At 49.4% G+C, this 16600-nt stretch overlaps 1 long non-coding RNA gene across 1 annotated transcript; it reads right to left on the reverse strand.

Moving 5' to 3' along the window:
• Window positions 1-3418: 3418 nt before the first annotated feature.
• LOC148164402 (uncharacterized) lies at window positions 3419-11003 on the reverse strand. The gene is made up of 3 exons (XR_015768262.1): window positions 10812-11003; window positions 10513-10653; window positions 3419-3520 (listed from the first exon to the last, which is right to left on the reverse strand). It is a non-coding gene; the product is annotated as an uncharacterized LOC148164402 (long non-coding RNA).
• Between the last annotated feature and the right edge of the window lie 5597 nt (window positions 11004-16600).

Consider the following 16600-nt stretch of genomic DNA (forward strand, 5'->3'; position numbering starts at 1 on the left):
CCTGCATGCTAATGAACTCTCCGGGTGATTCGGATGCACGTGAAGATCTGGGGATCACTGCCCTGCCTGCCATCTTTCTGTAGAGAGGATTTATGACACTCAGCCTTCCAATTGTCCTTGGTTTATGTTCTATCATGTGTATTCCAGAAAAGTTGTGGCTAAACTGAATTTTTGTCATTCAAATTATATTCCCAACAGGAATAGGGATCTCACTTTAAGGAGTCAACCATTTGTGATGTGGATTTTCACCGCAGTGGAGTTCTTTCACCTGTGTTAATTTTCCTAAACGAGGGTCACATTTATTTATGCCTCACGAACTAATTAATTAATTAACTAATTTAAAATACCTAGAATTCAGCTTTGCGGAAGATCGGCAGTCATAGTTTTCAGCAATGGGGAGACGGGGTCATTTGTGGCGGAAGGTACAAGGAATTAAATTTCAAAGCCTAGAGTTAAGCTCCTCCAGGTTAAGGCATTTATTTATTCATAATCACAACCACCTGGGACAGGTGAGCCCTGGCTAAAGCTAAATGAAGCTAAAAACCTGATGCCCTTGAGGTTGCTATTGCTGAGGAGCCATGGTTCCTGCCCAGGATAACCATCTGTGGGGTTAGGGAATGGTCTGGTCCCCCTCATTCCGGGCTAAAAAAAAGGAGGGGGGCTTTCATCATGCCAGTGTCTGGGCTTTTGACAAGGACTATTTTAATCAGAACCCTAATCTCCTTGGCCTGTCCCTCTAGTTGCTGGCCTATCCACCCTTTCCCTTTCATGAGACTGTGGCAGCAGGGAGCTAGGTTGGCCCAGAGCAGGACAGCGGTCCTCAGAGCTGTGGGCACCCTCATGTGGCGCCTCATCTGGCAGCTTTTGAGCAGAGAGGTCTAACAATAGAGATGTTGACCCATTCAGCTTTTGCCTGTTGTGGATTGGCCAGAGATCTCTGGGGAAGAGACAGGGAGGTGATGAGGATCCAGACCACGTAAACAAGCATAGAAGTGACAGGTGCGTCTATGCTGGTGGCTACTCCAGGTCATGCTAAATCAGCAGCCAGGCTGTTGGATCAGAGAGGACAATTTAAGGCCCAAAGATCTATAATTTGCATTGATGGGGAGGGAGGAGATGGCATCCGGAGGGGCAAGGAAGACGAAACAGGCCGAACAGGAGATCGGCATTGATGGAAGCCGAGATGTGTGGAAGGAAGGGAAAAGAGATTGTTTCAAATGCTAGAGAGAGGTGATGCTTTTAATCTTAATTCTTCCTGGGTTTGTTGACATGTACACTTCATATATACTTTGCTTGTGTCCACCAGTCTTGTCCACTGTCTCTGCTTGGACCCACCACCAGTGCTGTAAGACAGGCTGGTCATTTCCATAGTCCCAGTGGGGAGACTAAGGCCCAGAGACACCACTTAGTGACGTGGCCAGAGCAAGCCTGGGTCTCTGATATCTACACCCAAAGCTGTTCCGTCAGTAAGTGTCCCAAGTTTGACACTTTATGCAGGGCATACTTGTATAGTAAAGACGAAGCTGGCCTGCCCTCTCGGCTGCTCTCTTCTTGAGGCCTCATGGTGGAACTCCCTTTAGAAGTCACCACGTTCATTGGTGCCTTGTGCCATAGGTCACCCCAGAGCCACTGGCATTCCTTGGCAGGGGCGGAGTGCTGGCTTCCATGATGAAGGCCGAGCTCAGGCACTTTAACTTGGTGATGCATGCAGGAAGGATTGGAAAGGAAAAGATAGGAAAGGGGTTGGCTCAAAAGGAAGTTGACAGTTGCAAGAGATAAGGCACGTGTTGCAATGTCTTATCAGGAATCATATTCAACTGCCACAGGACGAGCGAGAGAGCTTGTGGGAGGGAGTGGGTGATCAGCTCCGAGCCCAGAGGAGTAGTGACCACAGTGCCTAGTTCAGGAACCCCCTGCCGTTGGGGTTGAGAGCAGGGGCCCTGGAGTCAGACTTGAGATCAGTCCCTGCTCTGTCATCTTCTAGTTGTTTCTTTGGACCAGCTCACTGAACCTTAATTTCTTCATCTGTAAAGTGGGAATAATAGTGCTTGTGAAGATTAATTGAAACCATGCTTTGAAAGCACTTAACCTAATAGCAACCGTTTAATAAATATCAGTTGTGACCATCATAATTATATTGAATAACATCACTTACACTGAATAATGTGAATTATTGCATAATGTAATCATGCTCCTATCTCTTCCGATTGACAAATTCTTTCGCCTGATTTCAACCCTTCTGGGCTACCACCTGAAGCATCCTCTGCCTTTCTCGCCTAAATTACTTCTAACATTTTTTTTTTCAGGTTCCGTTCACTGAAGAAAATATTAGCCTCATTTTGTGGAGGAAGAAACTGATCTTGGCGATGGGCAGTAACACTAAGTAAGGTGACCGGGCACCCCTCGATCCCAGGCTGTCTGGCACTGCACAGGCTCAGCTGCTGCATGTTAGCAGGGAAAAGTACAGTAAGGTAGGGGATCAGGGAGGCTCCCCTGGGCGTTAGCAAATGCCACAAGGGAGCAAGGGCTCCACCACCTAAGGGCCATGGCCTTCCTACAGACACGCTACTGATTAGGCTAATCATTACCCTTTATTCTAAACAAATTGCACGGTCTATGCTTGGCGTGTAAGGACATCAGGAATACAGACACACGCAGTGGGCTGGGGAGCTGCTCCGAGGGGCAGGCCATGGAGGGCGTCACTGAGCTGCTAATATTTAAGCTGAGCTTTGAAGGACGAGAAGGAGAGGAAGGAAAGAGTGGTAGGAATAGGGACAGCCCGTATGAAAACCTTGAGGCAGAAGGCACTGGCACGTTCACGAACACGGGAAAGGCCAATGTGGCCGGAGTGGGAAGCGGGGGGCAGTGAGCAGCAGGTCACACTGACAAAGTGCCCACTGGTCCAGGCGCTCTTGGGGGCGCTCTGTGTATGTTCACTCATCCAGTCTTCGTGTCCCCCACCCCCCAGGAGGCACCCCGTAGCTCAGATACGCCGGACACAGTGATGCGCACACCTTCCTCAGCTTTCCGGCTGCCTGCGGCATCGAGCACAAACCTTTAGCTCGGCATCTCAGATGCTTGGAGAAAGAGTTCCAACAGAACTTACTTGCTGTATTTCCTTTTTAAATTTTGCTGCGCCTTAGAATTAACTTTTACTTACATAAGTAATACCCAATTATGTTTTCATTGTAGGAACTTAATCAGGTAAAGTTAAAGTCCTTTCTTCTTTTTAATCACTGTCCCCCTTCCCTCTCCTTCCTGGGTGCCTCCCAGAGGTAATACTGTAGGTATTTCCAGATACTTCCAGATATTTCTAAAATCGATCGACTTATGGATACATCGAAGGAATATACAAAACTGGCACAAAAAGAAATAGAATCATTTTGTGTTTTTTTAATAAATACACACCACTACCTCCATAATCCATTGGCTAAGACCATCACGAGGCTCCTCCATTCAACTGAAGGCGGTGTGTGTGCAGGGGGCAGAAGGTGTCAGGATTATCGTTCTTCCCATGTGTCTGGAAAGGGAGGGAGACCGTAAAGGGGGAGCACTAGCAGTTTCTACCATAGATGCTGATAAAAAAAAAATGTCCTTTAAAAATAAATTTCTTGAAGGAAAAATGGAGTCATTTAAAGAAAACATGACTGTAAAGAGTGGCATGGAGGGCTTATGCTTCTGGCAAAAATAGAGAAGGTGGTACAAGAGCAGACTTTGCAGCCTCCAAGTCTGTCATCCTGTGCTCCTATGAATTGTCAGATTTGGTGGCAAAGGCCACGTCTCTTCCTGCAGAGATGTCCAAGCCCCTGCATGTGCCCCCAGCCAGGCTCTCTATAGGAGACCCAGCCTGGAGGGACACGGGCCTCAAGTGCCCTCTCCTCTCTGCTCAGAGCTTTTAGTTATCCACCCCCTCCCAGTCCGTCTCCAGTTGTCCATTTTAAGACTTCCCCTTCCCCAAAAAATGCCTGGAGACTTTGGCCCTAGGTAATGACCTCTTGCTGATCATTAGCAGCCCCAGCACCTGGCTGATTCCTTCCCACTTAAGTGTCTTATGGCTCCTGAAAATGTGATATGGGACCACCAAGAGATTCACGTGTTGTTTGGCAGGGTTCTGTTTCAAGAAGCTTTGGAATGCATCCAGAACATGGAGCAGCTGCGGGGGGTGGGGGGGGGAGGGTAGAAGGGAGGGAGGGGGGTAGAAACCCTGTTGCTCACTCTCAGTTCTTCACGTTTCTTCCCACTCCTTATATTCTATTTCTTTAAAGATTTTATTTATTTATTTGAAAGAGAGAGAGAGTGCAAGAGCATGAGCAGGGTGGAGCGGCACAGGGAGAGGGAGAAGCATGCTCCCCGCTGAGCAAGGAGACCGATGCAGGGCTCCATCCCAGGACCTCGGGATCATGACCTGAGCCGAAGGCAGACACTTAAGGACTGAGCTACCCAAGTACCCCCCACTCCTTATATTCTAAAGTAAATAGCCACTTTGGACTGATGTCCGTTAGGCAGCTTTGCAGGAACTAAAGGTAAGAGGATCAAAGGGCGGCTGTTCTATTCTACTGTTGGCTCCAGACCCACCTAGCTGCCTGTCAGCCTGAGGAACCTGGAGGGGGCCTCTGCTGGTGGGGGGCGGGGCGGGGAGGAGAGGGGCAGAGGACAATGGGTAGGGTAGACATGAGCTGAGACTTCGGCCCCCGGTTGGTTGCCTATTAAGTTCCAGAAGCAAGTCACTTACTCCTGTGCTTCTTCCCATGCTTTAGAAAGAACTGTACAAAGCCAAACTCAGAGGATGCCAGAGGTTGAAGAGCCTGAGCAATCAGCTTTAAGCCCAACCCTTCCATTTACAAGCAGGTGCACGGTGCATTGGTTTCTACTGCTGCGGTAACACATTGCTACAGACTTACTGGCTTGAAACAACACACATTTATTATCTTACAGCTCTGTAGGTTAAAAGTCCAACACAGGCCTCACTGGACTCAACTCAAGATGCCAGCAGGGCTACATTCCTTTCCAAGGGCTGCCTGCATTCCCGGGCTCGTGGCCCCTTTCCAGCTTCAAAGTCAGCAGCATGGGATGAACCCTTTTCCCATCACAGCACCCGACCTCCTGTGCCTGTCCCCCCCACTCTCAAGGACCCTTGTGATTACCTTTGGCCCAGCTGAATAATCCAGGATACTCTCCCCATGTTAAGCTCAGCTGATTAGCAGGCTTAATTCCATCTGCCACCTGAATTTCTCTTTGTCATGTATCAGAACACATTCACAAGTCCCAGGAATTAGGGTGTGGACGTCTTTGGGGGCCATTATTCTATCTTCCCAGAGAGGGTTAATGACTCATCTGAGACAGGGTGAGGGACACATCTGACACTCAGTATTTTTCTATTCCCTCATGCTGTTTTCAGCATAGAAAGCAGACAGCAGGGTGGATAAAAGCATGGGCTTTGGCATCAGATAGATCTGGGTTCTGTGATCTGGGTTCAAGGTCTAGCTCTGCTTTTATGAGCTGTGAGAACCTGGGAAAATTACTTGAGCTCTCTGGACCTCAATTTCCTCATCTGTTAAATGGAGACAATTGCAACAACTTCATCATGTGAAAATCCATGAAAGGTGCTTAGCATTGTTTTTAGCACCCAGCATCCAATAAATGATATCTCTTAGTATGATTTATAATCAAATACCACACTTGATCATAAGCCCCTCGTGAGGAGAGCATGTCAGGTATCACAGCAATTTTATGGATATGGAAATGAGCCGAGAGAGTTAAAATATCTGGAGTCGGGTCATTCAGAAAGTCCCTGATGGCAGTGGCTCAGGAACAAGGTCTATGGACTTCTTACCTTATGCTCCTTAAGAGGACACCTTACCATTTTATTCAACCTCTAGCAGGTGATCCAAGAAAGATGTTCATCTCGTTTTTTTTCTTACATTAGAGGAAAAGACCCTTTCATCTTTTATTAGAATGTCCTGTAGTTCTCAGGCTCAAAATATTCCACTGAATTCCTAATGCAAAATACTCCAAGGTTAAGTTCACCGGCTTCTCCCTTGGGTAAACATGCTGTGGCTCACCACTAAGGCAACATTATTGAATGTTGAAGCCGTAATTAAATTGAGGCTTCTGTCCATCATCCCTGGTGAGCACAGCTAGAACCCCCACTGAATAATACAGCCAGCATTCCTATGGTGAGATTGTATTTTTTGATAGAGCAACACACATTTATCTGACCATTTATTTCTCCCACAGCAGACACTGATATTCTTTGAGTGCTGAGAAATTGATACATCAAGACATTTTAAAGGATTGGATTGTGAGTGTTGGGGTATTTGAGAGGCCTTGGAAAATAACACCCTTCTTTGCTGCCCACATTCAGAACAGAGGGTCAGATAGATGAAGACTAAAATGCTAGTTATTACTGATTACAATTGGGTAGGGTGCTGCTTGCATGGGGAGTGAATGGGCTTGTGGTTGATTTTCCTCCATGCCTCCAGGACCGGGCCGCCAAAGGCTTCTCAGCAGGCCCAGAATTGGCCCCACTGAACTTCCTGCATGGCCTCGAGCACAGACTAGACAGTGGTCCCCTCTCTGCTGGAGCCCATCCTGAGAAAAAAGAGGGTGGGCCCACAACCCTGAGTTTGCTGCACTGACCAGTCAGATAAATCCCCTCTTCTGGAGAGAGTTGGGGTCACCGGAAGCAGACACGGGGGCAGAGTTTGGGCTGTGAGATGTTTATACAGGATCAACACCTGGGTAAGGAAAGGGGCAGATGCAGGGCTGGGCAGAGGCAGAAGTCAAAATCCCAGGCAGCGTGCTGGGGAGCTCTGGAGTGAGCATCGTCCTTCAGTGTCTCCCCACAGCGGGGCCCGATGACCAGGCCTTGGGGACGCCCCCCCCCAACCGCTGCTGGGCAGGGTGGGGGTGCTCAGGAGGGGCGGGGGGGTTGGGGCAGCTGAGCAGCTGGGTCTGGGCCGCTGCGTGTCTGCTACATGGGGCCTTCATTTCCTAGCCCTCTGCCCACTGTCTCATCCTTGGCCAATTCCTGCCTTTTCCATCACATTCTAGTCATGCCCTGTTGCTGAAGTGCCCACAGATCTCAGGCCTTGCATGCCTCGGGTTCTTGTCTTAAATATCCTTTCTGCTAACTTAGTCTCACTTCTCAGGGCTCAGGTGGGCATCATCTCTTTTCAGAAGGCCTCTGGACCCCCAGCCTGGGCTGAGTACCACCCCTCTGTGTGCACCTAGCGTTCTCTGTGCACTGCCTGAATGACACCACATTTTCTGCAGGCAGTCCCGTCTCCGCCAAGACTAGCTTTGTCTGCAGGATCGCATCTTGTTCACTTTTGTACCTAGATGCTTAGTCAGTTCCGGGTACATGACCGATGTTCCATGGACATTTGCCCTCTCGTCTCCCCATCAAAGCCATGTCCTCATTCAACAAACACTCACTGAGCACTTCCGTGCAAGTATTCCATGGCACTCACAGGTGGGTGGGCCTTCCTCATTACTGTAGCCCCCATGGCTTAAACATGAGAGTTTTCGGGGAAATACCATTTTTAAAATCGGACCCTACTGCTCTTGCCAAAATGGCTTCAATGCGGGATCTGGAAGCAGTGAAGGGCTTGAGCAGGTATTGACAGACACGAACGAGCGAGGTCTCTGGACAGTATTTGAAATGATCCCGAAGGAGAGGAAAATGCTAGGCAGACACCCTTCTTGATTTGCTTTCATTTATCCCATGGAGGAATTACTCGGGGCTCTGTAAAGATAAATGAATCCTAGACTCATAGATCTGTAAGTGGTTTTGGGGCGACGAGGTGGGGACAGGCATGGAATTTGCACCCAGTGTCCCAGATCACACATTCCCTGACATAGTAGACTAGGGAGCTGGAGAAAGTCTGACACTCTTACTCCCTCAAATCCAGTTCTGGGGGAGATGCAAACTCGTCCCATGAAGTGCTCTGGAAGAGCAGGAGAGGCAGCGAGATGTCAACCCGCTCCCCGCCAGACTGGCAATGGAAAGCTGAAAACAAACGTGCCTTGGTCCGCTGGCTGCGCCGTAAAGCCGGCACGGAGGCGAGGTCTGACGCGCAACAGCAAATTAGGGGCTTCAAACCAGCCAAACGGGAAAAGGAAAGGCCCCTTCAATTGTTTAAGGGAGAAAAGGAAGACCAAAGGCAATATTATCTTTCATCGGCCACTCCCTGTGGGGGAATGAGCTGCCGAAAGAGCACAGCCTTCACTTGAGCGGGGCAGGGAGGAGCCTCCTTCTCCGTCACCAAAAAAGCCTCAGTCTGAACCCATAGGAAGTCGGTGAGAACTGGGACTCCCTGGGATCAAAACCACAGTCGTTGACTTGGCCCTGAGGGTATCCTCTGCCCTGTCTGAGGGGGATTGCTCACATTCATGCTGCAGAAGAGCACCAGGTTAGTGAGGAGTTCTGGCCTCTGGGCCGTGGGCTGGGGACCTGGACAAGATCCCACGCCAGTTCTGTCCCCAACGGGCCAGAGGCTGGTTGGAAGGACAGCATGTAATGATGATGGCATCAGCGGTAATCACTGCTTGCTGAGGGCTTGCTAGGGCCAGGTGGTTACCTCCTTTATCCCTATGACAACGCTGCTGGCTGTGATTCCTTCCAGTAACACCCCATTTCACACAGGAGCGAAGAGGCTCCCAGGGTGTAATGACTGATTTGGAGTCACCAGTGCAAGTCAATGGCTGCCAGGAGACCCAAACACAAATCTGTGTGACCCACACACAACTGAGGGTGGTTTGGGCCCCTCTGGCCTCTCTGGAGGACACCTGCCATATCTTGGAGGCTTTTGTGCTTGCCACAATGCGGGAGGGGGTTGGCTACTGGCATCCAGTCGGTAGAGACGGGGGGTGCTATTAAACAACATGCAATGTGCAGGGTGCCTCCCTCCCCACCCCAGATATCGGGCCCCAAAGGTCCAAGGCGCTGAGGTTGAGAAATGCCACTCTAGGCCATTGTGTCTATTGTACCCTAGAGGTCTCTGCTCCCCACCTTCAACATTGTTTAGCTCTCAGTCCCTTAGTGTCTCGTTTATAATGCTCATCACAATGTATTATTTTGTTATTGTCCATTTGTGATTTCACTTGTCTCTTTCTCCCACTCAAAGCTGTGTGAGGGCAAAGGTTGCCTGCCTCGTTCACTGCTCTACATCCAACACCTGGCAACAGTGCCCGGGACATAGGGGCTCGATGAGTATTTGTTGCTTGAGGATGTGGGCAAATGAGCGTAGAGAAATTGACCGATCTGTGCAAGATCACGAGAACAAAGTGGCAGAGACGGTATTGAATCCCGGGTCTGTCTGAATCCAAATGACATGGTCCTAACCCCCATGGCAAAGGGCCAAGACAATTTGGTGTAATGGGGCAGAGGATTGTCCTCCAGGAGCCGGGAGTCCAGCAGAGGAGAGAGAAAAGGTCAGTGGGTGTCAGGGTCGGATGCCAAATTCAAACTGGAAAAGAAACAAGGGATGAAAGAAGGAGCCAGGAAGAACCTGAGGGCTCAGCCAAGGGCCCCTGCCCTTGAGATGGAGCGAAGACTCAGTGGAGAGTTTCCCAGATATTAAAAGAATGTCTTAAAACGACCAGAATCAATCTCTCTCCCTTTTTAGCAAAGATGGGCAATACAACATTTATCCTCTCCTCGTCCTCAGGGACTTTGGGTCCCTTATGGTTCCCCAAAATAATGGCCGGTGACTCCATAAATGCATGTTCGAGTCCTAGAAGTAGCCTGAAGTCAAGTACCAGGCTGGCTCCATCTGGCAAATCCTGGCCCTGGCAGCCGCACCTCCTGCCCTGGGCCTGTGTCTTGCCCCTGCAGCCTGCCAGCCTGCTAGCCAGCGGCTTTTAGGAGCCAGTGCGGGAGCAAACTCCCATGACTCATGGCTGGGGAAGCTGTCGGGGTGAGGGGAGGCGGGGGCACGTGAGGGCAAGGGCAGGGAACGAGAGGAAAGCAGAAGGAAGGGGCCGTGCGAGGAAGGAGGGCACCAGGCTAGTGAGAGAACAGGGAAGAACGAAGCAAGAGAGGGAAGGAGGGAGGAAGGGAGAAAGAAAAGAAGGGGGGAAGGAGGGAAGAAAGGAGACATGGGTACCGGTAACCATAATAGACCCTTTCTGAGTATCGAGAATTGCCTTGAATGGTGTGAAGTCTTTAGGGTGCGTACTCTCCTGAAATCCTGAAAACTATCCTAGGGGGTGGATTGTTTTATCATGTCCTTCTTATGGATTCAAAAACCCGTGAGTTGCCAAGATCTTAACCAATCTGAGGACACACCGGTGGTAAGTGGTGGATTCAGATGTGAAAAGCACGGGAGGGAGAGCGCTGGTATGGCAGGGGGGAGGGGAGCAGGAGAGGACCACGGGAAGGAGGACGGAAGCTTTTCTAGGCTTAAAAGTTCCAGGACGTGTGGGCCAGACAGTAGCGTCCTGGAAACTGGACTCTGGCTCAGCGTGGCTGTCTTTAAGCGGGCGGGGATTGGGGGGTGGCCTACTCACCTTGGGTCTTAGGCTGTTAGGATCAGCCCGACGGGGCCCTTTGCTTGAATGGGCTTCTGTGACCGATTGTATTGGAGATTCTTTGGTGACACGTGAGCCCGAGAGAATTGCAATGCCATTGTTAGATATCGATTCTTCCTTCTTAAACAAAACAAACAAATGGGGGCCGTAAAAATGATCCAATTTCATTACGTCCAGGAGCAAGGAAAACAAAGAGAGAAAGGAAGTTATTAAAATAAATACAAACGGCTTCTCTACGCCCTAATGTTTCCAGGTCACTTTCCCATCTGTTGTCTCACCCGATAGTCCTGTTTTGTGGTGTCAGGCTCCACATTTTACCAAAGAAGAAACGGGCTGAGAGGGAGGAAGTTCTCTTAGTAAGAATCTAGCGTCCAAACTCGGGTCTTCCCCATATCTTCAGCTCTTTCCTGGGCTCTGTATTGAAAGTCATGCTCAGTGTCCCTTATAGGAAATTAAGACTTTTCAGGCTAACTTCCCAGAATGAAAAGTTCTGTGAAACAAGACTCTGGCCTATTACTCAGGAAGAGAAGATTAATGCTAGGATCTTTTAAAATCATGTTGCTTATGTCCAGTGTCCCTTCAGCAACTGTTTATAAAAGACCTTATTTAGAACACAAAAAGTTGGTTCCCAAAAAAAGCAGTGTGTGTCCTCCTAGGAGCGAATTAATAGAAGCAAACGGCAGTGTTCTTGGAAATCCCTTAGATAAATAATTTTGTACATGCTGTTCCATTAGCCCCACCTCACCTGGGGTTACACCCTTGTTCCGCTCTGGAATCGAACCCAATCGAAGCAAGTCTTACCTTATTCTCTGCATTCTGGTGGCCCTTCTGTGCCCCACTCCACCTCCTGCACCCTCAGCTCTGGGGAATCATCTTGTCCATGCAGTGCCTATTGACCCCCTTAGAAAGCAGCTCCTCAGGACTGGGGCCTGGCTTTTCTTCCTTGTCACCACGTGCTCAGCATGCTGCTCGGCTCGTAGTAATTGCACAATGTATATTTGCCGGACAAATGACGGCATGGGCCACTAGGCATTACACACAGACTGGCTGCGTTGTTAATGCGAGTTCTCTTTTTCTTTACTTGTCCCTTCTATTTTTATTCCCAGCCCCAACCCCGGCATACAGAATGGGAGCTCTGTGTGTCAGAAAAATTAAGGAGTGAAAAAAATATTGAAGTGTTGTTTTGTAGAACACGCTTTCCGTAGAAACGGAATTTATCCATCTTGTAAAATAACATCATATCTCCTCCGTGTCCATAAAGACAGTGGAGGGGGTACAATGGAGGGTGGGGGGAATTTATAATTTGTAGACGTGGGCGCCTGTTTATGACGCATCCGCACGATCACAAATTCCTAATGTTTCTGCATGAGAGGCACCTTAGCCATCAAGTGGCGGTAGTAATAATAGTGATGTTTAACAGTTACTGAGTACTTTAGTCCAGGCACTATGCTGAGGGCTTTATCTGTGTTAACTCATTTAATTCTTACAACCAACCCTGTGTGTGTGTGGGGGGGTGGTTATTATCCCCATTCAACTACTGAGGGGACAGAGGCACAAAGAGTTATGTAAGCAGGACTCTATGAAGGCTTACGGGTGCCCTTGGGGGATGAGGGGCAGGGGCAAGACCGTGGGAAGGCAAGAAAGGGTATCTGGCCCCCTCCTATATCCAGAGCTGTTATTCTGTTATATATTGTATATATTGACCTTCTGCAGAAGATTTATTATAGAAACAGAATTTTATGTAACTAGAAGAAAAGGCTTATAAAAAACAAAAAATAGATGGTTGAGTTTTATAGGTAGGAAGACTAAGATGCGAGAGATGTAAAATCCTCTGGCAATTCTCATCCATGGCCAAGCCAGGTCTAAAAATCTCAACTCTTAAGTAGTCTGGGACTCGATTTCCTGTGCCATGTTGCCCAGATGCCCAGGTAGTTCCATAATGGCGCTTGAATTTGGTGCTCTTGTTAACCAAGAGACTTGTTTGTCCAGACCTTTGTTTCCAGAGGTATTTACTGAGCAATACTGAGTAAAATTAGGTAAATTATAAGGTAAATTTAGAAATCGTTGTCTAGCAGTGTTGTTAGAGGAAGACAGGAAGGACAAGGCAAGGCTAGACAGGGCAGGAAGTGGAAAAAGCACTCAGAGAATTCAGAGAAGACCAGGGTGTGTGTGTGTGTGTGTGTGTGTGTGTGTGTGTGTGTGTGTGTGTGTGTGTGTGTCTGTGTCTGTGTCTGTGTGTGTGTGTCTGTGTGTGTGTGTGTGTGTGTGTGTGTACATGTGTGCCCTGGAATATAAATGACAACAACAATAACAATAATATTATTTTTTTAAATGCCTAACATGTGACATGTTCACAAAACTAAATGCATTGCATGCATTATAACTTCTTAAAAATATTTTATTTGTCAGAGAGAGAGTGAGAGAGCACAAGCAGGGTAAGAGGCAGAGGGAGAGGGAGAAGCACGCTTCCCACTGAGCAGGGAGCCCGATGTGGGACTTGATCCCAGGACCCTGGGATCATGACCTGAGCCGAAGGCAGACACTTAACCTGCTGAGTCACCCAGGCGTCCCCAGGCATCATAACTTTTAATATGCAGGTCAGTCAAACTCTCTCTGTTTCCTTGAAGAGCAAACTGAAGTGTGGGAAGCCATAAGCAGCAGAGAGAAACTCAACCAAGGCCTGTCTGGAAAGGTACACACTTGAACCCCTCAGCTACATCAGGGCTTCAAAGCCCCCAGGGTCACAGGACCCCAAGTGTTCTTGCATCCAGCAAGAGCTCCTGGGACGGGATCTGGCATCATGCTCAGGCCCCTGATCCCAACCCAGGGACACTGTGTAAGGCGTGAATTAGGTTTACCTTCAGGACAAGCTGAGCCAGTCCAGGGTGATTGAACCACCTGCTACTTGGATGCCTGAGATTCTTTGACCTGGGGACCAGGCCTTCCATTCCCCAATGAGAGAGAAAATGCTGGGCCTCTCGATAGTCACGTTTATGGCCAAAAGTAAGCCTGCACTTGTGTGGCCCTTGAAGATTTCAAAAATAGTTCTCCTCTGTTTTTCTAAGGTCCTTAGAGCAGATGTTATATCCTCTCTTTGACAGAGCAGAACGGAAGAAAAAGCTATGGAGGCTTACACACATCTCAGGAGGGGCTGACCTAGAACCCAGTCCCTGGTCTTCTGGGGTCATTTCCCCTTCGCAAGGCACTAAGATACTGCAGATAGCGGCAGGGATTAAAAGTCTGAAGGGCAGGAGGGAAGTCCCCATGGAGGGGCCCGGTGTGGAGAGACAGAACCAGCGACTGACTCTTCAGGGGGCACAGCTCGCCTGGCCCTGCTTCTCTTCAGCTGGGTGGGGGCCCAGAGGAGCGGTGCCCAGAAGTATTTTTGTCTTGTTGCTTCAACCTAGGCAGCTCCACTTGGAATGATTTATGATGATTTCTTGGGTTTGTTTTGTAAACACAGCCCACACCACAGGAGGGAGTTACATTCCCAGGGTCTTCCTCCGCGGTGCTATCGTGCTTTGGGCTGATGCTACAAGTAAATGTTGTCAAGTGGAACCTAGATATTAGCATGGTGAGAGGCCTCAGAGGTACCTCAGCCATCTGCCTCCTTTCAGCTGGTGAAACTGAGCCTAGTGCTCCGGAGGGAGTTGCCCGAGGCAGACACCAAGGAGAAGGCCTGCATACAACCAAATGTCGCCTCCATGATTACTATAGCTCTGGGGAGAGGATGGTGAGCACAGTAGATTGGTCTGTGGCTTCATGGAGCTTGGACTCTATCAGGGGAATAGACTTTAAACAAATAGTTAAAGGTGTGCAGTGAGGGACTAGAGGTGCTTTTGAGGCCTTATATAAGGGGCGTAGCCTGGTGTTGAGTGATGCCTGCCTTGAGGGCATGAGGTTCAGAAGGTGCAGGAGAGAGCTTGTCTGGGCAGAGGGACCAGCATGTACCCTGAGATTCTGAAAATTGGCCCATGCAGGAGTGGAGGACACAGGGGAAGCTGTGGTGGGGTGCAGGTAGGAGATCTGATGGGCTTCATGGGATTTGAGTCCATATCCTAAACACAGTGGAGAGCCATGAGCGTTTCAAGCAGAAGAATAAAGAAAGGGATGAGGTTTGGCCTGCTGCTTATATAACATCTCTGGCTGGATTAAAGGAGCCAGGCTGGGGAACACAGGTCTCTTGATGTGGAGACTGACTCCTTGCTTTGTGGGAAATGGTCTGCATGGCCCAGTGTCATTCATCAGTGTATGCACAGCTGGGAGACGGTGTTTCAGCTGTGATTTCTTTTAGGGCAGTTGCCAAGCACAAAGCTGGGCACGGGACACATGCCCTGTAAAACCCTTGTTGCCTGAATTGGGGCAAAAGCCAGACAGTGTTTGGATTTGAGGGATGCAGTGGAAGCTGGCAGGGCCTGGAAGAATGTCTGGGGTAGAGGAGAGAATACCAGGGGGCCAGGATACACCCAGGTGCACCTCGGGGGCTGGCCTGGTCTCACTGGTTGTGGCTCGATCTCTCCACGTGGATGGGGGCAAAGAGTTGAGCTTGCCAACTGCAGTTAGAGAAAAAGATGCACGTCTTCATATGCCTGCGAATGCAGGGAGCTCCAGAGCTCTGAAAACTCAACACCAAAATGGCCTGCATGCCAAGCAGGGACATCAGAATCTGGAATTTTCCAGCCCTGATTTCTAGGTTAGAAAACCTGGATGTGACTGGTCTAGAGGGGCCCTGCTCTCACACTGATCCTGATGCTGCTTCTTATAGAGAGGCCGACAGTTGGCAGAGCTGTTTCCCCTGCTCGCTCTTTTCCTGGCTGGTCTTTCTACCCGCCTCCTTGTTCTCTTTCCTTTTAGCCTGTAGGAGGCGGTATGGTGCAGTTAAACATGGGCTTTAGAGGTATGCGCATCTGGGTTTGAACTGTGGCTTTCCACTTACCAATTGAGTCACTCTGGGCATGCTTCCCAACCTCTTGGATTTGTGGTTTCCTTGTCTGTAAAATGGGTATGTTCATAATATAATCACGACTCTGGAAGGTGTGAATGAGGTGATATGTGTCATGCATGGAAGAACTTGGCACGTGGTAGGAGCAGAATAAGCTACTGTTGCTCATTCGTTTATTTGGTGTTGCTCTGGTCTCTACTGTGGGCCAGGCCCTGGGCTGAGGCACTGGTGTCATAATGCTGATACCCAAAATGTCCCTTTCGAGTCTTGGGCAGGGATCGGTGCCCCACTACCCCAACTACAACGTGTCGAGGGAAGATGGCTCCTCCCAGGGAGGATCTGGAAAATGGCCCCAGATCTAGAGACGGATCTGGGTGCTGTCTCTGCAATGCTGTCGAGGCCCCAGACTTGCCTTTTTTGCCGTATTTTCCTCTTGCAGTTTCCTTGCTCAGTTTAATTCAAATAACCGGTCACACTGCGCCTACTCCTATGTGGCTGGTCCTGGGCTGGGTCCCACAGAGGACACCAAGGGGAGTAAGCTGTGGCCGTGGCCAGTCTGACAAGTCCCACAGGACATAATGAGGTGGTGATGGGTGAGACCTGCCCAGTGAGGAAGGTCCGCAGGAGCCAGGTTCTTTAGCTTGGTGGTGAGAGACTCAGTGAGTCTCCTAATTTCTGAGGGCTATCATAGGAAAGGGGGGAGGGGGTCCCATGTCACTTTTGGGTCCCCCAGAGACAGCACCAGGACCTAGGGTAGAAATCACTATAAGACATATTTTGTCTCATTAAAAGGAGCAGAGCTTCCTAATATCTTAGGGTGTCCAGCAATAGGAAAGGCTTTCTGGTAAGCAGAGCAGGCTTCTCTGGGAAGACTCGGGCAAGGCTGGGTAAACACTCACCAGAGGGAATGCCTGTTTTGGGTGGGAGGTTTGATGGGATGACCTCTCGGCTTCCAAGTTGCTGGAAGATACAAGGATTCTAAATTCCACTGTCAGGCTCCCACCACCTTCCCTTGGACACTTGCCCGCTTCCTCCTTCTGGGGCTTGCCCTGCACTCCTCACTCCTTCCTGAACCCAGCACCGGAATCTTGCCGTGGCAACTTAGCAATCCTGGGTCCAGCATGT

The sequence above is a fragment of the Eumetopias jubatus genome, unplaced genomic scaffold (assembly GCF_037043125.1).
Source record: "Eumetopias jubatus isolate StellerSeaLion01/CBP00866 unplaced genomic scaffold, mEumJub1_p1.0 scaffold_5, whole genome shotgun sequence".
Classification (NCBI taxonomy): domain Eukaryota; kingdom Metazoa; phylum Chordata; class Mammalia; order Carnivora; family Otariidae; genus Eumetopias; species Eumetopias jubatus.